Genomic DNA, 23036 nt, shown 5'->3' with positions numbered 1-23036 from the left:
TCAGCCCAGGGAGAAATTTCAGGAGAGACATAATAACAAAATCCATTCACTTCTGTCCTAAAGATGTATCGGAACCACTTTGCTTCTTTTAATCCTCATTAAAAGCAAAACAAAACAGTAAAAGCAAAACCCAAAAAAGGAGAAAAAGATAAAGGGTCTCCCCGTTAATTACTCTAACTCGTCTGAGGGCTTCACAAAAGCAGTGAACGAACGCCTGTGAAAATGATGAGGCTGGAATGACTGGCGTAGGCCGCCTGACTTAAAAGAATGACAGTAGTTCACCCCCCAGTAATTTGGATAATTCTAAGAGGGTCAAGCCTGAAGTTTAACCTGGCAATTACCTGAAGACATTTAACCTCAAGAAATGACTCATAATGCAAATTAATATTGGAAAATTATTTACTCAAGGGGAATGTTAAACTATGGGAAAGAACTTTTAAAATTAGCCTCAAGCGACTGGGGGCCAACCAACACATATTTACGGCATTTTTAGTGCCTTCTTATGCAAAGTACTATGTAGTTCCCCAACTTAAGACCAACTTCTGCCACTGAGTAATCTTGGGTGACTTACTTCACGCTCTCTTTGAGCCCTCGTTGCTTTATATGAAAGTATCTAGATCAGGGGAGGCCACTGCTACCACATGACAATTTGCAGGAAAGAGCTCCGTTAAAACGGTGGGTGTCACGATTACTACCCCAGGCTCACTCCCACCAAACCGTCCCGGGCTCAGGGTCCTGCCCAGATCCTCCAGATGGTCCCCTTTGCTCTCGCTCTTCTCTTTTTTTTAAAGAAAAGTGATTTTTTATTGAAGTATAGTTGGTTTACAATACTGTGTTAGTTTCAGGCATACAGCACAGTGATTCAGTTATACATATATATTTTTTCAGATAATGTTCCATCATAGGTTATTACAAGATACTCAATATAATCTCCTGTGCTTTACAGTAAATCCTTGTTACTTATCTATTTTATATATAGTAGTGTGTATCTGTTCACCCCATGCTCCTAGTTTACCCCTCCCTCCCCTTCCCCTTTGGTGATCATAAGTTTGTTTTCTATGTCTGTGAGTCTGTTTCTGTCTTGTAAATAGATTCATGTGTATTATCTTTTAGATTCCACATACAAGTGATATCATATAATATTTGTCTTCGCCTGACTTACTTCACTTAGTATGATAATCTCTAGGTCGATCCATGTTGCTGCAGATGGCATTATTTCATTCTTTTTTATGGCTGAGTAGTATTCCATTATATCTATCTATCTATCTGTCGATGGATATTTAGGTTGCTTCCATGTCTTAGCTATTGTGAATAGTGCTGCTATGAACATTGGGGTGCATGTATCTTTTTGAAACAGAGTTTTTGCCTTTCCAGATATATGCCCAGGAGTGGGATTGCTGGATCATATGGTAGCTCTATTTTTAGTATTTTAAGGACTCTCCATACGGTTCTCCATAGTGGCTGCACCAATTTACATTCCCACCAACAGTGTAGGAGGGTTCCCTTTTCTCCACACCCTCTCCAGCATTTGTTATTTGTAGACTTTTTTTTTTTAACATCTTTATTGGGGTATAATTGCTTTACAATGGTGTGTTAGTTTCTGCTTTATAACAAAGTGAATCAGTTATACATATACATATGTTCCAATATCTCTTCCCTCTTGCGTCTCCCTCCCTCCCACCCTCCCTATTCCACCCCTCCAGGCGGTCACAAAGCACCGAGCTGGTATCCCTGTGCCATGTGGCTGCTTCCCACTAGCTATCTACCTTACATTTGTTAGTGTATATATGTCCATGCCTCTCTCTCGCCCTATCACAGCTCACTCTTCCCCCTCCCCATATTATTTGTAGACTTTTTGATGACAGCCATTCCGACAAGCGTGAGGCGGTAACTCATTGCAGTTTTTTATTTTTTTTATTTTTATTTTTTTGCGGTACGCGGGCCTCTCACTGTTGTGGCCTCTCCCGTTGTGGAGCACAGGCTCCGGACGCGCAGGCTCAGCGGCCATGGCTCACGGGCCCAGCCGCTCCGCGGCATGTGGGATCCTCCTGGACCAGGGCACGAACCCGTGTCCCCTGCATCGTCAGGCGGACTCTCAACCACTGCGCCCCCAGGGAAGCCCCTCATTGTAGTTTTGATTTGCATTTCTCTAATGATTAGCGATGCTGAGCATCTTTTCATGTGGCTAGACTCTCCTCTTTCTTCTCCGTGTGTCCAATTCTACCTTTCCGTCACGCCGCTACTTGGATCTTACTGCTCCCTCCAGCCGGATGAAACAGCTCCCTCCTGTGAACTTGCACTGAATGTCGTCTGCACAAATTTTATGTCATGTGCCATGTTGGGCCCTGCGTGGCTGCCACTTGGTGTGAAAGTTTTCTATTCTCTCCTGGCCTGCAGCTCGTTGAGGACCAGATCCCTCTCTCCTACACGTCACTTAGCCCAGCAACTCCCACAGAGCATGCGCATAGCTCCTCGTCGAGTGTGTTGTCCATTTTCCAGCCTGATCAATGCAGCCAGTCTCCTTTACGTGGGCTGTAACTCTCCAGGGTTCTTTGAAAAGTTTGATGGTCTCAGACACTCAATCCTGCCGACATGGTCTGACTCAGGTGTTTTAGGAGGGCTGATACAGCTCAGAGGGCAGACTGCAACCAGGCTGGGCTGAAGGTAATTGCAGGACGGTAGCTGTCATGGATTTGGGCTAATCAGCGTCAAAATCAGTGTGGTGGAAAACACCAAGGAAGAACCTAATGTGCCCATCCTTGCCAGAAAGGAATTGTCCAAAATTGTATTTTTATAAGTGTAGTGGTTACCAAAAATTGTTTCTTGACTGCAGGTGCTGTTGATAACATCTGTTTCCCTCTACCCACCACCACCCATATTTGTTTTGCTTCTGAGGGAAGAGAAAGGGATTTATGGGGGAGGAAGCATGCCCCTCCACCATCTGCCCCTCCCTCCCAAAACTGAAGGGTTGATGGGTTTTAGGGAATCTGTCTCCCATCAGCCCTGTGGAGTCAGTTTGATCTTTACAGACAGGGGACTGGAGGTTGGTACTAGATGCCGATAGAAATGTTCAAGAGACATGAGACTCTGTGTCCAGGCAGAGCTGCTTCAGGGTCAAGGGGACAAAACATAGCCCTGAGCAGGGTTGCTGGTCCTTCACCTGCTTTGTCAGGAACCAGGCTTCCAGGGAATGGAAAATTTTGGAGTCATCTGGAGTTGTCCTGGCAGAGACAATGGCAGCAGTGAGGTGAGGCCACTCTAGGAGGCCTTCCTGGGGGTAGCATGGGCAGGTGAGAGGATAAGTGGGAGAGAAGGATGAGGCAGAGGTGGCACAGATGCAGATGGTTTGAGGGCACCTGAGAAGCAGCCCTCCAGTGCACCCAGAAATGACAAGGGTACGTTGGTAGCTGGAGTCGGCCAATGTGTGGCAGCCATCTTACTTCCAAAAGGGATTTGGTGACGCTCAGGGTGCACAACATCACTCATCACCAACAACTGAGGCACTTGATTAAAATGTTTTATTTATTCTGATGGTCAAAATTCAAATGGTACAAAACAGCACACAGTGAAAAGTCTGCATCTCATCTCTCTTTCCCAGACATCCAGTTTTATTCTCCAGAGGCGAGCCATGTTAAATTTCTTGTGTATCCTTAGCGATACTCTATGCGTATAAAAGTATCTGTATGTATTCTCCTCTCCCTGCCCTTTTTGGTACAGATGACAACCATGTAAGTTACAAATTGTCCTGCACTTTGCTTTTTCCACTTAACAGTGTATTCTTAACAATATAAAGAGTTGCCCTAAGAACGACCCCTCCTCCCTTCATGTTTGACAGCTGCATGGTATTCCATTTTATGGATATACCATAATTTACTTAAGCATTGTTCTCTGTTGATGAATATTTAGGTTTTATTCCCAAATCATTGCTATTATAAATAGCACTACAATGAATAATCTTGTGTATACGTTATTTCACATATATGTGAGAATACATGTGTTTAATAATTTCTTGCAAGTGGCGTTCCTAGGTCAAAGCTGTGAACGGTTGTCATTTCTATGAATATTGCAAAGTCACATGTTATACTCCTTCCATCAGCTCATGAGCTGGACTATTTCCCCACACTTTTGCTCACAAAGTTGCCAGCAAGGTATGTTATCAAATCCTTTATCTGTTCCTGTCTGAAAGGCAAAAATCTGTAAGATGATATTGTTTGAAGTTGCTTTTCTCTGATTATGAATGAGGTTGAGTGCACTTTCCTATATTTAAAATCCATTTTTTATTTCCTTTCCTGTGAGCTCTCTGTTCATATTCTTTGCCATTTTTCTGCTGTGGTTTGATCTATTTTGCAATGCTTTTTGTATACTGGGGAAATTGGAATTGAAATTTTTTCGTCAATTTATTGCTTGTTATAGATCATTCTAGATGACTTAGTAAACCATAGTACTGACCTAATTTAGCTACTTTATTTACTTGAAAAAAGTATACAATTAATTACATTCCTTAAAAAGAATACTGCACACACACAAAAAAGAATACTGCACAAATCACATTCACGATTGCTTAACTTCCCTTGTCAGGTGCAAAACACCTTAACAAACAGTGGTTGAAATAGTCAAGAAACACAGAACACCTGTGTTTGACACTGCAAGAAACACAAACAAGTAGATTTAAAAAAAACATAATTGAGTAATTCGGAAGTGATGGACCAGGAAGATGATGGGAACTGGGGAGAGAGACATGGGCAGGATGAGTTTGGGCAGAGTGAGGATGGGGTGGGAACCCCTTTTACTGCCTGGAAGAGAAAACTGAATGAAGCAGGTGAGTTCAGACGTCCCAGGAGAACAGGAGCAGCGTGGTGATCTGGGGGCTGCGCCAGCCACAGGCAAGGCCTTGGAGAGGTCAAGGTGGCAGTAAATGTGCCCAGGGCTGAGATCAAGGCCCTGTGCCTGAGAGAACCAGCTTTCTCACCAGCAAACTCCCTGTGCCTCTTCTGTGGCTGGGACCATAAGTAAATCTGTGCCTCCTTCCCCTGCCATCCCCAATCCAAACCCTTGCCCAGAGCCCCCAGGCAAGGCCCCAAACTAGTGCCGAAGGCATAGGTATAAGTCACCCTGGAGGTAGGGGGTACAACCTCAGGCCACCCCATCTTCCTCTTAACTTCCTGCCTTGGGTCCTATGCCTCTGTTACAAATCCTAAGAGAAAGGAAAGAAGAGACAAACAAATGTGTTCTTCTCTAAAGAGCAGGGCTAGCTGGCAGAGCTCAGGGCTGCTGGGATGATGGGACAAGACACCAACAGAGCTTAAGGAGGCCAACGCCAAATGCAAAACCAAGATGAGTTACCTACGGCAGCAACCGTCAACCAACATTTTTGACAGCTATTACAGTGATAACTCAGAAGCACTCTTTTTTTTTTTTTTTTTTTTGCGGTACACGGGCCTCTCACTGTTGTGGCCTCTCCCGTTGCGGAGCACAGGCTCCGGACGCGCAGGCTCAGCGGCCATGGCTCACGGGCCCAGCCGCTCCACGGCATGTGGGATCCTCCCGGACCGGGGCACGAACCCGTGTCCCCTGCATCAGCAGGCGGACTCTCAACCGCTGCGCCACCAGGGAAGCCCTCAGAAGCACTCTTTATTGATTAGACGGGTTAGATCATTTGGCCCATTCATAGTCTAGCCCTGCAGCATTTCTATGGTCAGACCTGAAATGCTGGGAATCTGATTTTTGTAAGGTCTAGGAATGCATCCTTCCCAACTCCTCACTCTCTATGTTTCCTATGCTCCTTGTTTAAGTTTTACAAATTTGGATATAAATGCAGATCGGATTCCAGCTGGGATGCACTGAGTATTAGAATAGTCAAAGCCATCTTCAAGTGTAGTGTCAAGAGCATTAATAAACAAGTTGTTCCCATAACAGCATGATAATAGCCTATTGGTCACCTATTTGTACCAGACACTGTGCATCCATTCTAAGTCTCCCACTTGTCCACGGAAGGTACATCACTCTCCATTTCATAGATGAAACAACCTGAACCTAGAAAGATTAAGGAGCTGCAGAGATCGTGCAGCTAGTGACAGAGCTCAAATCTGAGCCCAGTTCCGTCTAAACCCAGAGCTTGATCACTCACTACTGCCTTCTGCTACATTCTCCACTGCCAAGGGTTCTGTTCTAACCCACCAGATTTAGAGTTCTATAGCACCTGAGGATTGTTGCAATTCTCTAAACCCACAATACTAGGTCTTGATCTAAATGATAAACATTGTTCTCAAGATGCTGACAACCTCACAAAGGAGAAAAATTACCTGCTCAGTGCAACTGGAAAGCAATCAAACACACACACACACACACAAACACACACACACAGACACACACACACACATACACAAACACACACACACAGACACACACACACACACACACACACCCCTACAATGAACTGCTGAACCATAGGTTATAGAGGGCAAGGGTGTTAGAAGCGTAGAGAACGATAACACGAGCTGAAATCACTGGGGAAGGAGAGAAGTTCTGTTTTGGATCTTTTTAGACTTTTGAGAGGCTAAAAAAGAAAGAAGAGGCTAATTTCACCTTCTGGCAATACAGTAGACTAGATGTCTTAGAAAATCTCCCCATACAATATAGCGAAACTTGCTGGATACAAAATTCCTTTGAAATGCATCACTGAGTTGGCAAAAAGGTGAGAGTTGCCGCTGCTTTTGGTACTCCGCGTTGTTTAGAGCAGGGATTAGCAAACATCTTCTGTAAAGGGCCAGATAGTATTTTTGGCTTTATGAGCCCATATGGTTCTCTGTCGCAACAACTCAACTCTGCCTTTGTGCCATGAATGAAGCCAGAGATAATACATAAGGAGCAGGTGTAGGAGGATTTGACTTACAGTAACTGGGGCTGAGCCTCGGGCCATACTTCGCCAGTTTCTGATGTGGAGTCTTAGAGTAGAACGCCTTTTGTGGCTCTTCTGATCTTGGGCCCATACAAGGTAAGAACATAGAATGGAGACAGCCCTCATATACATGAAACAAGATCCCCAGGGAAAATGTGGTACGGGAGAAATGTGGCCCTTGGCAAAAAAAAACAGATAAGGAAACTTGTCTTATCAGGTTGGGCTCTGGATGGAAAAAGAAAAGTATCTGCCCTGTGAACTGGTTACTATAGGCAGGCGTACTCTCACGTGGGATTGGGGTTTAACTTTATACTACATGCATTGTACAGGAAACTTCAAGCTACAAAAGTAACTTTTAAGTGGTTCTTGATTCGTAGTGCCCTAGGACACCTTACCAAACACAAGCTCGTAACCCCAAATTACAAACTGCACAAGGAAACAAGCCACTGTGAGCAAGGGTCAGCAGGAACAACACCAAATGACAGGATCATTCGCTCAAGGATTTGATGTATCACAATGATAGGTTACAGAAAATGCTACAGAGATAAAAAGAGGAATGAAAAGAGAATAGAGAACAATTCGGGCAAGGGGAAGAAGAGAAGAAAAGGTTCAGTAGTGGGGATGAGAACATGTTGAGGGGCAAGGAGGTAATAGTCCTAGATGGAGTTGATATGAGGGTAGTAATGAATGAATGAATGAAACACTGGTCAAACTCATCGTGTGCACCCAGTGCTGTGCGGGGCACTAGTAGTGGAGATGCATGAGAGACACAGGCTCTGCCCTCAAGGAGATTCCAGTCTAGGGGAATAAGGTAAATAAATAAAGCCCATGAAATGGGATATGGACTTTATACAAAATACAGCAGAGGCAAAGGAGGAAGTGGCCCATTCTTTACCCAAGGAAGCCAGAGACAGCTTCCTGGAGGACCTTATGCTTGAATCAACCTCTGAAGGGTCTGCAGAAGTCTGAACTTTATCCTGTAGGTGATGGGGAAGAAAAATGGTCAGACTAACAGTTAAAAAGAATGCTTGCAGTACAGTGAGTAGAATGGAGAGTGAAGAAATGAGAGACAGGAAGACCCAATGTGACACTGAGTAGTCATCCAAAGATAAGGCAGAAGTGCAGGTGGAGTTAAGAGATATTTTAGAATTTTGTCCATTTGGGGATTACCAACAGCCATGACACAAATTTATGGCTGTTGCTCCATTGATGACCCTGTATCCCTACACCGCCTCCTCCCAAGTGCTTCTGGGGGTTCCCAGGGTTGTCTCGAAGGTGCTGGTGAGTGAGTCTGTACCCCTGCGTGGTCCCTCCATGCCCTGTCCCTGGGGTGCTTCTGCCCTCACAGGCTACGTGCTTTGACCTGGGTGGGATGGGGGTGTTGAGTGTCCTGGGGGAGTGATGCTTGTTTCCTAATGATTATACACTTTTCATAAGATTGTCCTTTGAGCTGTTACACAGAGACTCCCTCGTCTCCAGGTAACTCAGAGGAGGACAGGGACGGAAAAGAGGTCTGCTTGCCAGAACCCATCCTCCCCGTGTCCCTCACTTCTGATAACCCAGCCCACTGTGACTGGCTCCTTCTCCCATCCTGCAGGAGCGAAAGCAGGGGAATGGGGGGTGGGGAATGGAGTTGATTCTCCTAGGATGTTTCTTAGCCCCCAGGCTACAGGCTTTGCTGAGCCTTCTCAGCCAGTTTGCCAGAAATGTGTGGGCAGAGACCCAAGTGCACCCATACAATAGGGGTCTCAGAGCTTTGAGTCATCATGGGATATACGGTCTCAGAGCTTTGAGTCATCATGGGATATCTCAGAGCTTTGAGTCATCATGGGAGTGGGTGCAGAGAGGAGGCCGGAGAGCTTTCAGGAGTCATGGGACGTCATTGAAAAGACCGAGCAAGGTCTTCAATACCTGCCTAGAGGGTCTATTTCTCCCCACACGTCAGTGTTTCTCCAGGAGTGGACTGGTTTACATCAGCTTCTGAATTACCTGGAGACTTGGCTCAAATTTTCAATTTGGGGGCCCTTATCTGAATCAGAAGCCATGGTGGGTGGGGCTTGGGAAACTTTCATCTTTAATTAGTGCTCCCTGAGTGTAGTGCTCTACACACACTCCTGTAATGGGTCCATATGTCATCTCTTTAGGTAAATTGAAGGCTCCTGAGTGTAGGTGCCGTGTCTAAGGCTCTTCTTGTCTCCCCCTACACACAGGCAGACGGTTCGTGTATGTTCATTGAAGTTGAGTGAAATGATGCAATGTTGACAGACTGACCGCGCTTATACACTGCCTCCTCCAACAAGACATCTTACACTCATTCATTCCTTTATTACTCTTTTATTCTGCAAATACTTATTAGTGCCATCTCAAGGCCAGGAACTGGACTGGGTGCTGAGTCTCAAGAGAACGACAGTGACAGAGAGGCAGGGGCCCTGGAGCAGGGAGCAAGGGGTGCGCAATGATGGGGGGTGAGACTTCTCAGAAGCAAGGGCTTTCCCCAGCACAGGGAAGGTGAAAATCCCCTAGGAGGCTTTCCTAGGATGAGTTGTAATTTCTGCATTATTCTGTCTCCCCAAATGAAAAAAGACACCTCAATTCCTTCCTAATTCCCCAGCTTCAGGGCACGGCGGGCAGTTTGAAGCCTCTTAGAGTCAGGAGATAAAGGGAAGCATTATGTTCCACTGGGTCCCGTTTGATCTTTATACCATCAACACGGGGCTCCGGGCTTCCCCATTTCTCTTTCCCTCCTCCAAGGTCACCCAGAAGGCCGTGGGCTCTTTGATGTTCAAAGGAAGTTTGCAGGACGACATGCCTGGTCGTCTGTGCCTCAGTGCGCTGCTGGCCGGCGTTCCTGACTCAAGTCGGGGCAGAGGAGGGTCCTTCCCTCTTTCTGGGGCAGATCCAGAGCCGTTAGGAGGGGCATGAGCGTGTTCTTTTATAAATCCCTCCTTTTTTCCTGGGTCTCAAATGGAGTTTTTGACCATTTCTCATTTCCCTTCTCTCAACTTTATTCCTGACCAGAAACCGTCTGCTTAGTTCTGGCTGTACCCGAGTAGCAAGGAACACGCAGGAAGCGAGCACACCCTCAAGTCCAGGCAAAACTCACGAGACCATGCTGAGAGTGTATCTCTGAGGCTCAGACTGTCAGCAACCTCACAGGAACAGGTGCCCACAATCCCAGAAAGAAACAAAAGCAGCGTGGGGAGCCACCCATCCTTTTTCCATTAGTTAAGTCGTTTTGCACTGTTTCGAGGCTGTCCCTGTGTTGTATGAAAATGCCAGGGATCTGCACCTTCTGCAGTTGTGACCAGAGGTCCCCTCTTGGGTACCAGTGAGGCTTTGGGACTCAGCCAGCTTAGGAGAGATGCTTCAGCCGCTCTCCTGGCCGGGCTGCAGCAGGAACAGGAGGGAACTTTGCAGGCGCTCATCCCCCGAGGACCACCACATAAGGGGAGGAGGGTGCGGGTCAGTTTGCCTCCCCTGGTCCTCAGTGATGTCAAGGAATGCGGATTCAGAGCAAGAATACATACGTAACAAGGGGGACAGGGATGTCACAGTATCCTTGGAAAGAGGTGCAGAGCTGGCCTCAAAGACACGGGAACATAGCTTGGGAACTGGAAAGATGCAGCTCTAGTCACCAGGTTGCCTTCTCCCACCCACTCCTCACCAGCCGTGGAGTTTCTTGGTTCCCACAATTCCGGTGACTCAGAACGTCTTCCTCGCTGCTTCCAGCACTCAGGTGACGACCAACCTACTATCTCATCCCCCATCCTTTATAGGTGTTTTATTCTGTTGACTCAGATCTTCAGCTTCTCGCTGACACTGCTTATTCTTGAGCCCTCGTGGCCTGTCTTCTTTCTATGTCTTCTTCCTCTGTGGTTTCCAAGTGCGCTCCCAACAAAACTAGCTATCGACTCTTTCCCTGTCTCTCCTGTTAAAGTCCAAGAGAAGGAGGGTTTGACTGGATGAAGTGAATCATCATTATGCTTTCTGGGCAATGCTCTTTGGTCTGAGATACTTCATGGGCCATGGTTCAACCTCTCGACTGGCCAATTGGGCAGCCTAGTGGCAGGACTCACCCCTGCTCCAATCCGCTTGGCCAGAGCTAATAATGACCTCAGCTGGGCAACACATACAAGAAAGCATCTAAGGCTTATTCATTGTACAGGTGCAGTGAGTTGAGCAGTCTTCTTAAAAGGGGGCCATGGCTATAGCTGCCATCGTGAAGAATGGTCTGCTTAGTGCAGTGGGTCTGATGGGGAGACAGACCTGGGTTTGGACTGTCGTTCTACTTAGTGGCTGTAACTTGGGAAGGTTACTTAATCTTTCTGAGCTCATTTCCTTATCTGTAAAAATGGGGCTGGAGATGAGATATGTACTATATTGTAGTGATGTGTGAACTAGGGAGAAATTACGAAAAGTACCAATAAATAGTTGGTGCTCAGGTGTTCCGTAAATAGCTTTCATTATGGCAATGCTGCACTGGTCTGTCTGATTCTAGATTTCCAGGTCACTGACTTTGACATAAGTTTGGTGTCAGGAGCTCATTTCTTGATTCAAATCCCATGGTTGCCACAATGCCAGCATTGGCGGTGAAAAAGGAGAATAAAGTAGGTGTAGAAAGAGCATCATTAAGAAACATTCAGAATATATGCTTGATTGTGTTGTAGGGTCTTATCTAAGTCTGACTGGAAATGTTAGGCAAGATTTGAGATGTTTCCTCTTCAGTAATTCAACAAGAATGACTTCAGTTGTTATATCGGAAATGAGAAACCAGAGAAGTTTTCTTGGCTAGCCTCCTTCGATAATTGATTTAAGAATATCTGTAATACCTCTGTTGCAAGACTTTGAGAAACAATGCAGACAATGTAGAGATACATCCATACGATAAAAGCAAATCCAGAGTCAGAAACCATAGTGTCTGGTTATCAGTGTTTTTCAATTAACAAGCTTAGACTTGTGATTGATGCCACAGGAGCTGTAATCAACCAAACTCAGGAGCCCTCTGAGAAGAAGCAGATGAAAACCAAGATATTCTTCCCCACATATGATCCCTGAGAAAGAATTACGGGTGATTCTGGCTTCTAGATCACTTCCCTTGGCTAGTCTGGCACATACCCCACTCCCCTGCCTTCCCCTCAATTTCAGGATTAAATCCAGGCCACCAGACAGAGCTTCTAGCCAATTCTTTCATGTAAAGAATTCCTGGATAAGCTGCATATAGCACAGCTCAGTCTTCTGAATAGCAACGTGATTTCCCACAAATGGAAGCCATTGTAGGCAGAGAGCTCACGTGGATCACTGAGGAAGGTTTGGATTGCATCAGGCAGCTACTCTCTGCACCCATTTTGAGACACCGGGACCAGGGATTTCATGCAGCTTCTGCAGTGAATCATCCTGAAGGAAGAGGTCAAGGAGGCACTCTAGCATCAATGTCCCCATGGAGGTTTTCTGATTGTGACCTGGGATCTGCAGTGTCGCAAGGCTCCAACTCTCAGCATCTCATGCTATTCGTTAAGGCTTATTGACAAATATGGCCTCAGAAGCACTGGCACCTCTGATGACATGAGTAAGAAGGTATACGTATAGATTAGATAGATAGATACATAGATACCCAGATGGATAGAGAACATAGATACATAGATGGATGGATACATAGATACATAGATGGATGGATACATAGATACATAGATGGATGGATACATAGATACATAGATGGATGGATACATAGATACATAGATGGATGGATACATAGATACACAGCTACGTATATAGATAGATAGATGATAGATAGATAGATAGATAGATAGATAGATAGGTGGGTAGCCATGTTAAATTTTAGAAAATGTGCTTCCTTTGGTGGAGATACATTTTGGTAAAAAATGTTTTTCCAATCGGTGATAAAGGCTACTGTCTGGGGAGAAAATTCTTTTTCCAGAAGGCTGCCATGGTGATTTTTAGTAGTAATAACGTGAGGCAGAAAAATGAGGAGCTGCAAGAATCTTCTTCTTTCTATTTTGCTGTAGAAGAGATAAATCACGAACTGCTAGACCCTGAGAAGGTGAACCCCAGACTGTACAGCCTAAGAGACAGCATGGAAAATTCTATCAGAAGTCCTCTTTTCCCACTTAGATTTCTGATGGATGGCGGACTTGGGAACGTCTTCCTTTTACATTGATTTATTGATGCAACCTATATTTCTTGAGTAGTACTATCAGGCACTGTTGTAATTGTTGAGAATTCAGTAGCAAGCAAGGCAGAAATTTGCCTACTGTTGGAAATTTAGGAAAATATCCAGTTTTTCCCATTAAAAATAGTGCTGTTAGAACATTTTGTACTTCTTTTGAGCCCAGAGAGAAATTTGTGCAAAAGTTTCTCTATGATAGATTATTAGAAAAGGGATATCTGGATCATAGAATATGCACATCTTCAACTTGACTGTATATTGTTAAATCAGTCTGTAACGTGATTGTTCAAATTAAACTCCTAAAGCTGGACATGAGTTCCCATTGCTCCATATTATTGCCGATTCATCATAATGTCAGACATTATAACTATGTAATAGTACATATTGTCTTAATTTTTAATTCCTTGATCGCCAGTGTGATTGGGCATTTTTCATATATTTATTGGTCATTTGGATTTTCTGTTTTCAGATTCTTTCTTTAGGAATTTGGTCCATTTTGCTCATCCTTTCCTATTTCCTGAGGGCTGAATGCTTTCTCTGTCATATAGAAAGATTCCATATATGTCTGTGTGTGTCTCTGGACTGTCTTATCTCTTCTATACCTCTCTCTTCCTGTACTAACACTTCTGTCTTGATTAATATAGTTTAAAATACGTTTTCATAGCGTAGGGAAATCACCCATCTTCACTTTATTCTTTCAAATTTCCTTGGCTATTCTTGAATGCCTAGTTCTTCCAAATAATATCTAGAATTAGCTTTTTAAGTCTATTTTAAAAAACCCATTGTGATTTAGGCTGTATTTCATTGTCTCTTTAAAATAATTTGGATTGAATTGGCATGTTTAAATATTGATGTTATAAGTCACAATCACGATGTTCTCTTCATATAGCTATGTCTTCTTTAAAGTTTTTCTTGTTTTTTTAAAAACAAATATATAGAAATATAACTCACATACCATATAATTCATCCTTTTAAAGTATGTGATTCAGTAGTTTATATTTACAAAGCTGTGTAACCATCACTATTATCTAATTCTAGAACATTCTCATCAACCTCAAAGAAATCCCATACTCATAAACAGTCTCCCCAACTCTCCTTCTCCCTGGCCTGTCCCCAGTCCCTGGGAACCACTGATTTACTTTCTGTGTTCATAGATTTGCGTATTCTGGACATTTCATATAAATGGAATTGTACACTATGTGGTCTTTTGTGCCTGGCTTCTTTCATTTAGCATGTTTTCAAGGTTCATCCGTGTTGTATCAGTAATTCCTTCTTTTTCTATGGCCTAATGATATACCATTGTATGAACATACCAATTTTATTTATCCATTCATCAGTTGATGGACATTTAGGTTGTTCCTACTTTTTTATCATTGTAAATAATGCGCTTTGAACACTCACATACAAGTTAAAGTTTTCTTTGAAGCACAAAATTTTTTATTATACTTTTGACAAAGTACAATTTATCTATTTTTTTTCTTGGGTCACCTGTATTTTTAGTGCCGTATCTAAGAAACTGTGCCTAATACAAGGTCATGATAATTTTCTCTGATTTTTCTTCTGACAGTTTTATAGTTTTAGCTCTTATATTTATGTCTATGGTGCACTTCGAGTTAATTTTTTGTATACTGTGTGAGGTACGGTTCCAAGTTAATTCTTTTGGATATAGATATCCAGTGGTCCCAGCACTGTTTATTGGAAAGCTTATTCTTTCCTTATTGAACTGTTTTGGTACCTTTGTCAAAAATCGATTGACCAGAAATGTAAGGATGTATTTCTGGATTCTCAATTCTATTCCATTGATGTGTATGTCCATCCTTAGGACAGTTCCACATATCTTGATTAGTGGTTTTGTAGTTTTGTAGTAAGTTTTGATATTGGGAAGTTTGAGTCCTCCACGTTTATTTTTCTTTTTCAAGATTGTTTGGTTATTCTGGTTCCCTTAGTTTTCCTCATGAATTTTGGGATCGGTTTGTCAGTTTCATGAAAACAAGGGAGCTAGAATTGTGACAGGTATTGCGTCCAATCTATAGATCAGTTTGGAGAATGCTGCTACCTCAACAATATTGTCTTCCAGTTTCTGAACACAGGATGTCCTTCCATTTATTTAGGTCCTATTTAATTTCTTTCAACACTATTTTGTAGTTTTTAGTGTGTAAGTCCTACATTTTGTTCAGTTTATTCCTGAGTTGTTCCATATTTCATTCTTTTTGAAGCAATTATAAATGGAATTGTCTCAATTTCATCTTCAGATTGTTTATTGTTATATAGAAATACAATTGCATTTTGTATCTTGTATCCTGCAAACTTGTTGAACTCACTTATTAGTCCTAACAGTATTTTTTAAATTTCTTAGGATTTTCTATATACAAAATTATGTTATCTGCAAACGTGCATGGATTTACTTCTTCCTTTTCAATTGGATGCCTTTTCTTTTTCTTCCTTTCTCCCTTTCTTTCTTTCTTTCCTTCCTTCCTTCCTTCCTTCCTTCCTTCCTTCCTTTTTTTCTTCTTCTAATTGCCCTGGCTAGAACCCTGATATAGTATTGAATAAAAGTAGCAATAATAGCTATCCTCGTACTGTTCCTGATTTCAGTAGGAAAGTATTCATTTTTACCATTAGGTATGATATTCACGTTTTTCGTTTTTGTTTTGTTTTGTTTTGGTTTTGGTAGAAGGTCTTTTCAGTTTGGGGAAGCTTCTTTCTATTCCTGGCTTGTTGAATGTTTTTATCATGAAAGAATGTTGGATTTTGTCAAATGCTTTTTCTGCATACATTGAGATTATCATGTAGTTTTTTACTTTTATTCTATTAGTATGGTTTATCACATGGATTGGTTTTTAAATTTTAAAACAAGCCTGTATTCCTGTGATAAACCCCACTTGGCCATAGTATATCAGCCTTTTACATGTTGCTGAATTCAGTTCGCTGAGAATTTTTGTCTACATCCACAAGATTTGTGGTCTTCTTGTGATGTCTTTGTCTCTGTTTGATATCAAGGTAAGCATCATAAGATATGTTGGGAAACATTTTGTCCTCTCCTGTTTTATGGAAGAGTCTGTGAAGGATTGGTGTTATTTCTTTAAATATTTGACTGATTCATTAATGAATCCCTCTGGGCCTGGGATTTTCTTTGTGAGGAGTGTCTTTTCTCGTTATAGGTTTATACTGATTTTCTATTTCTTCTTGAGTCAGTTTTGGTAATTTTTGTCTTTCTAGGAATTTGTCTATTTCATCTATGTTATCTAATTTGCTGGTATACAATTGTTTATAGTATATCTTTATAATTTTTAAAATTTCTGTTTGGTCGGTAGTTATGCCCCTTCTTTTTTCCCCTTATTTTACTAATTTGAGTCTCTCTCTCTCTCTCTCTCTCTCTCTCTCTGTGTGTGTGTGTGTGTGTGTGTGTGTGTGTAATCTTGGTTAGTCTAGCTTCAGTTTAGTTAATTCTGTTGGCCTTTTCAAAGAACCAACTTTGGTTCTGAGTTTTCTCTTTTTTCTATTTTATTTGTTTCTTCTCTTATCTTTATTATTTCCTTTCTTCTGCTTGCTTTGGATTTAGTTTGCTCTTCTAAACCTTGTACTTATTTTGTTAGATTTATTTATTTAGGCAATTTATATTTTGTGATGTAGTTAATGGTATATTTTTAAAAGCTTTCTATCGTTATGTTTCTGCTACTTGGGAATGCAATTAATTCTTGTATAATGATCCTTGAAAAAAATTTTAAAATCCCTAGAAAATATAACTTAACAAAACTGTCTCAAAAAGAATTATAAAACCTGGTTACATCTACAACCTTTATAAAAGTTGAGTCAGTGTTTTAAAAAAGTCTATCCCCTCCCCCACCTCCAAAACACACACAAATTCTACTAGACTCAGTGGTTATATAGGTGAATTTTACTAAATGTTATTCAAAATTTTCTATAAAATAGAAAACAGAATGCTCCTCAACTTGTTTTACAGAGACTCCTTTATCTTTAATGCCAAGATGAGGTTAAAAATCATTCATGAAAAGAAATTATGACCAATTTCACCTTGGAATACAGATGTAAATATCCTAAGTAAAATGTATTAAAAATATATCCTAAATAACTGGTGTATCCTAAGAATGCAAGCATGAATTAACATTTTTAAATCTGTTAATGTAATTTACATCCACAGATGAAATGAAAAAGCCATATGTATTAGTCTGTGAAGGCTGCCATTACAGAATACCACAGACTGGGAGGCTTAAACAACAGAAATTACTTTTCTCACAGTTCTGAAGGCCAGAAGTCCAAGATCAGAGTGTCCGCAGATTTGGCATCTCCTGAGACCCCTCTCCTTGGCTTGCAGATGCTCCCCTTTTTGCTGCTTCTTCAAGGTCATTTCTCAGTGCTGTGCACCCCTGGTGTCTCTCTGTGTGTCCTAATCTCCTCTTCTTATAAAGAGACCAGTCAGAGTAGACTATGGCCCACCCTAATGGTCTCATTTAATGTAACCATCACTGGTCATCCTTTCTGGCAGCTCCTGTCAATGTCAGGCTCATCTGTTCAGCCCTGTCCTGATGGCAGAGCTCTTGCATGGCTTTTATACATGAATGGAGCAAAAGAAGAAGGACTTCACCTCCACTCTACACTGGCCTAACTCACCTGGAATGCCTCCTCTCCTCATTCCCACCCATCCACAGCCCAACCCAAATCCCATCCCTTTCAGGTTACCCTGGACCACAGCAATCTCAGCACCCTCTCTAAACTCCTTGAAAGGTTCTTGTCTGCATTATTCCTTTACTAGTTACATGTATGTTTCCTGATGTCATGTCTTCTATTGTTAATTTAGCTTGTTATAATGATAGGTTTTCTATTTTCATTAGGTAGTAGGTTTTTTCAGAGTAGAGACCAGATCTTTACATTGTCCACAATATGTGTTCATAGTAGTTACTCAATCAATACTACTTGAATATTCATCTGAACAAATTTATAAATGAAACAATGAGTGAATGATAGAAATAGAAGGAGACCGTACACATCCTAGCTTTGAGGTGCTTCTTTGTGATGTCTTTGAGGCAGGAAGAAATGCCAGAGACTCCTCCGATCCCCAGGCACATGTAATTACAAGCCTGTGGATGAGGTTTGTGCTTTCGCGTCCCTCTAGGGTTTGCTTTACTAAGGAATTTGTTGTGTCATTAACTCCACCTCTTTCCCAAGGGTAAATGTGATCCCTGACCCCAGGGTCCTCATGACCCCTGGGTTAGTTATTGAGCTCAACTCCATGTTTACTCAAATCCTGTCTCCAAGTAGCCAGTAGTGAGGCGCTGATTAACAGCTCTTACTGTACATGGCAACGGTCCTTAATCACTTCCACATGCCCTGACTTCATGTTATATTGCTTTAGCCGCTAATTTTCAAAATCCCCAAGACAAGATCTCTGCTCTGAAACACGTGTTTTGGAGCTGTTCCTTTCTGCTGTGCGCTGCTACAAAACTTACATGTGGTTTAATTCAACAGCAGGATGGAAAGGGAGATGTGTGCATAATTTTTCTCCCTCTTTTCTTCCCGAGTCCTGTTTCTGCCAAAGCCTTTGGCCAGGATCCAGAAATGGCACATTCAATAATACCCAATGTGTTTGGGTAATATTTCATAATTACATCGTTGTTGGGAAAATTGTTGCCTTGAGAATAATTCCTCTGCACAAACAGAAAGTTGGAGGCCCCTGTGCCCCTTCACGCTCCCCTTGCTAGGGGGAGAGGGAGGCAAGAAGTAGAAGAGAAGAAAAAAAGGAAAAGAGGAAGGAGAGAGGAATATGAAATTTGTCTGTTTGTCTTTCATAAGGGGACAGATTAGAGAAGATTTATGACATGGTGAAGGATGAATATTAAGAGCGTTTAGGAATCCTGCCAATTCTATGCTTGGAACTGATTTTCTTCAGAAGGTAAATAGAAACCCCATGTCCAGGTTTCTAGAAGATGGAGGGATAGATGATGAGGAGGACCGGAGACCTAGGAGGTGGACCGGAGACCTAGGGGATGGCCCTTGTCCTGCCCGCCCCGCATTGCATTCACGAGTGCGTCCCGGGGATGGCTGTTCAAACACGGCGCCCTCAGTCATCCACCTTTCCAGCCTCAGCATCTTACCTGGAAGCTAGGTTCTGAGACTCAAAGGAAATGCACAGTTGGGAGGCCCAAAGGAAAGGCTTCTGGTGGCTGAAGGGAAGGAAGGCTGGTAGAACGGCAGGTTAAACTGGGAGGTCTGACTAAATGGTGAGTTTATAGCTGTGGCCTCCAGAGTCTACATAGGCCAGGACTGTCCCAGGAGCAGCTGCTCCCCAGGTTGGGTAGAAAACACTGGGGAGAGTGTTCAAGCAGCCTGCAGTTTCCACATCTTACTATAAGGAGCTTCTCTGCACGTCAGTAACTGATGTATTTGGAAAAGAGTCGTGCAAACATTCCCTCTAAGCGCCTTTCATTGTAGACCTAAACTCTCGGGATGAGGGGCCAGCTCAATCCCCACAAAGATGTCATCACCCCGAAGAAGAGACATCTAGCCGCGGCAGTCACCCAGATGAATGTTCCCCAGGGACCACTGCAGAGCCTGGCAACTAAGAGGCGACCACAGCCCACGGCGTTCGGGCTCAGAGGTCACCGGCGGGTTATTCTCGAGCTCTGACTTGAACTGGTGACAGCAGCCTGTGGGCTCGTCTTCCTGGCATTTGCAAACAATTTGGGATGGATCATTCGAGCAGCTTCAGCCAGGAGGAGCTTTCAGTGACAGTCCAAGATGTCATTGATTAAGAACAAAACAAGTGAAAATCATATGGAAAGAACCGTATCCCAAACCACCATCTTCAGAAGCCAATCTCCCAAAACAAAGTAAAATCAAACCTCCAGACAAAATAAGCCACCACCTACAATGCAGCCTCTCCTGGCACCCTCTGAAGATCTTTGTTTCCCCCCAGCAACGCCACCCAATTGGACGGTAAACCCCAGGAGGACAGGAGTCCCGGCCAGTTTTGCTCTTTGTTGAATTTCCAGCACCTAACACAGAAGCTAGGATATAATAGTCCCTCAAAAACTCCTTGCTGAAAGAGCAAATTAGCAGGATAAAAGTAATTAATGAGAAAGGAAACCAAGGAAGCAAACAAACCGGAAACAACCAGGGACTCAGATCTGAAGGGGAATTTCCAACTCCATTTAAAGAACTGTCTGTGACCAGGTTGCCTAACATTCTGCTCTGCTTGTGTGTAACTTGCCCTTGAATCTATGTGTGGGTGGGATGGTCTGTTCCCCTCCCCCGCCCCCTCCCCCACAATCTGGGAAGATTTCTAAATTTTAATATCATTTGCCTTCACTGATCTTAGTGGCTTCAGATGATTCCTGGAGCAACAGGTAAATAATTCTCGGTCCCTCAGCCCCTACCTGTGGTGCATGAAGGAAATGCTTCCTATTTGTTTTAATAAAGTTTTACATTTAGGGAGGCCCCTGGGGATACAAATTTGAAGCTGTTTTCTCTCTGTAAGACTTCCGTTGGGCCAGAGCCATGGGCCAAATGCTCTTGCCACCATTTTCTGAATTCTCAATGTCCATCGTTTCTGTTCATGATGAACTTGGGTCTTCCTGTGGGAGAACAGAGCCTGCCTACCCTGCCTCAGGCCTGCAGTTTCCCTAATAAAAGCCAGAGGGTAGATTTTGATTGATCTGATTTACAAAGCATAAGGTTGGAGCTTTCAGCAACCCCTTCTCGCATCTAACCAAAAGCAAACTCACGGAAACGTGCTTGCGGTCTGAGATCCTGCCTCATTTTAAGCCTTGATTAAGTGCATGTCTCTGTGTGTCCCCTGCCCCTTCTGTGTTGCCACCCCACCATAATGGCCAAGAACCCAACAGGTTGGGCTGGAAACAGAGCCTTTAGACCAAGTCATACAACAGGCTTCTGAGTTGGGTACAAAGCCAAACACGATCTGATTTATAGGAACTTGGGGGGCCCCCCTGATAGAGCATATCCACTCCCCTTAATTGACCTGGCTGGAACTCTTGCGACAGAGATTACAAAACTCAGAGCAATTAGCTGGAGATATTCATAGGTTCTGTCATGTAAAGTATTTAGAACAAAGCCTTGGATTGAATTCCAAACAGAGAATTTTTACTTCTGGAGCCAAAGAAGACTTTGTTCTGGGGTTTACATCATGAAACTATTTTTAGAGTCCAAGTCTGCTCTGGCAGGGGAACCAATGTTCCCTGTCCTTCCCTGGATTCCTTGTGCCAACGTCCCCTCCCCACCGATTCTTTTTCTTCCCCAGAGCCGGGCACTTGGCCTGGACATGACTGGGGAATGATGAAGGCTTCAAGGGGGTGAGCCCAGGATGGACGGCTGTCTCTGGGGGGCCCCTGGGGGATGGGGACCAGGGTCATCTCAAGACCCAACCCAAATGGACAAATTGTTTGAAGCTCTGGGAAACTGTGGTTGAGAGTTTAGAAAGCCTGGAGGAGGCTGTCTGTCCTCTCCTGTCAAGACAGAACGGGAGACATTGGTTTTGTATCAAGAAAAGTTCCTATAATTTCTCAGCTTCCTCCTGGATCCCTACACCCTCTGTACAGGACGTGTTATAGGAGCAAGGATCTGAGTGAAAGAAGAGACTCCCTCAAACCTAACAGAACTCTTGTTCTTGCTACTAACACTTGTGTACGTCTTTGTACTTTTCACAGCAGTTTTATTCATCCTTCTAATGTGATCCTCTAACTACTCTAAGTGGAACCTGGGATTCTAATGATGGGGGAACTGAGGACCAGAAGAGAGAAATCATTTTCAAAGGTCATTTAGTGAGATAGCAACCTAAGTTTCTCAACTCCTACTTCAGAGTTTTTTCTAGTAAGCTGTGTAAGTCAGCTCAACCGGGGAAGAGGTTTCTAGGAAGAGACTGCCCAGAGGGGCAAAATGTCCCGCCCTGGCCCTGCCTGACCCACTACGGGGACAGCTGAGCAGAGCCACATCGTTCAAGCATGCTGGCTGTCATCCTTGCTGTCAGACTCTGGGGCTTTGTTCCTGGGGATGGGAAGCCTCTTCTCATTTCTCCCTTCCTCATGGGACGCCCATGCTAAGGGTAAGCCTCACAGAGCACTGGGCAATGTTCCCAAGGTGTCCGTGTGAGGCAGCCCTGACACCCGAGGGCATGCAGGCTCAGGTCCAGGGCTGACCCCAGACCAGGCAGAAAGAAAGGCACCTCCTCCAGGGAAATGCAGCCCCACAGCCGGGCACAGGGTTTGGAGAGGAGCCCTGACAGCAGCCAACCTCCCCTGCTCCCTTGGTCAGTGTCTCTGTATAATGAATAGAAAGAGGAGATCAGAGCCAGGATGCCAGGCTTCCTTCCCTCACCCCCGTTGGGCAGAGTCAGGGAAATCACCCCTGAGGATAGTGGGGGGAGGTGGCCCCCCTATACAGTGCTGGCCATACAGTCTGACTCAGGAATCCATCCCCTGTTTTCCGGGCTGGGTGGGACTTTTGAAGGAATGAGTGGTATTTCCCACCTCCCCTCAGGGACAGCCAGGGCCCTGTGTTCCGGGGACCTGGACCTCCGTTGCCCCAGGTGAGAAACAAGTACAGGCTTGTGCAGGGGAGGAGCTGGCTGATCCCAGCGTGGGATTTCTCAGGTTGAAGGGGAGGGGGGACACATCCCAAGGAAGGACGCCCAGAGCGGATGGATGGAGAGCTCCTGGGCCCCCTGGGGGTGGGGACTTATGCTCTGCCTGCACCCAGAGGCAGGAGGTACAGGACCTTGGATGGAATGAGTGTGGAGATGTCCGGGGTGAACAGGAAGTACCACTTCGGTAAGAGATGTGAAAGGTTCCTTTTTTGTTGTTTTTTTTAGTATATGCATTTCTTTCTTTTTTTTTTAACATCTTTATTGGGGTATAGTTGCTTTACAATGTTGTGTTAGTTTCTGCTTATAAAAAGGTGAATCTGCTCTATGTATACATGTAT

Source organism: Aethalodelphis obliquidens, unplaced genomic scaffold (assembly GCF_003676395.1).
Source record: "Aethalodelphis obliquidens isolate GAN/ISIS:26980383/991018 unplaced genomic scaffold, ASM367639v1 scaffold25, whole genome shotgun sequence".
NCBI lineage: Eukaryota > Metazoa > Chordata > Mammalia > Artiodactyla > Delphinidae > Aethalodelphis > Aethalodelphis obliquidens.
The sequence above is the reverse complement of the archived record's forward strand: the minus strand, read 5'-3'. Positions refer to the sequence as shown.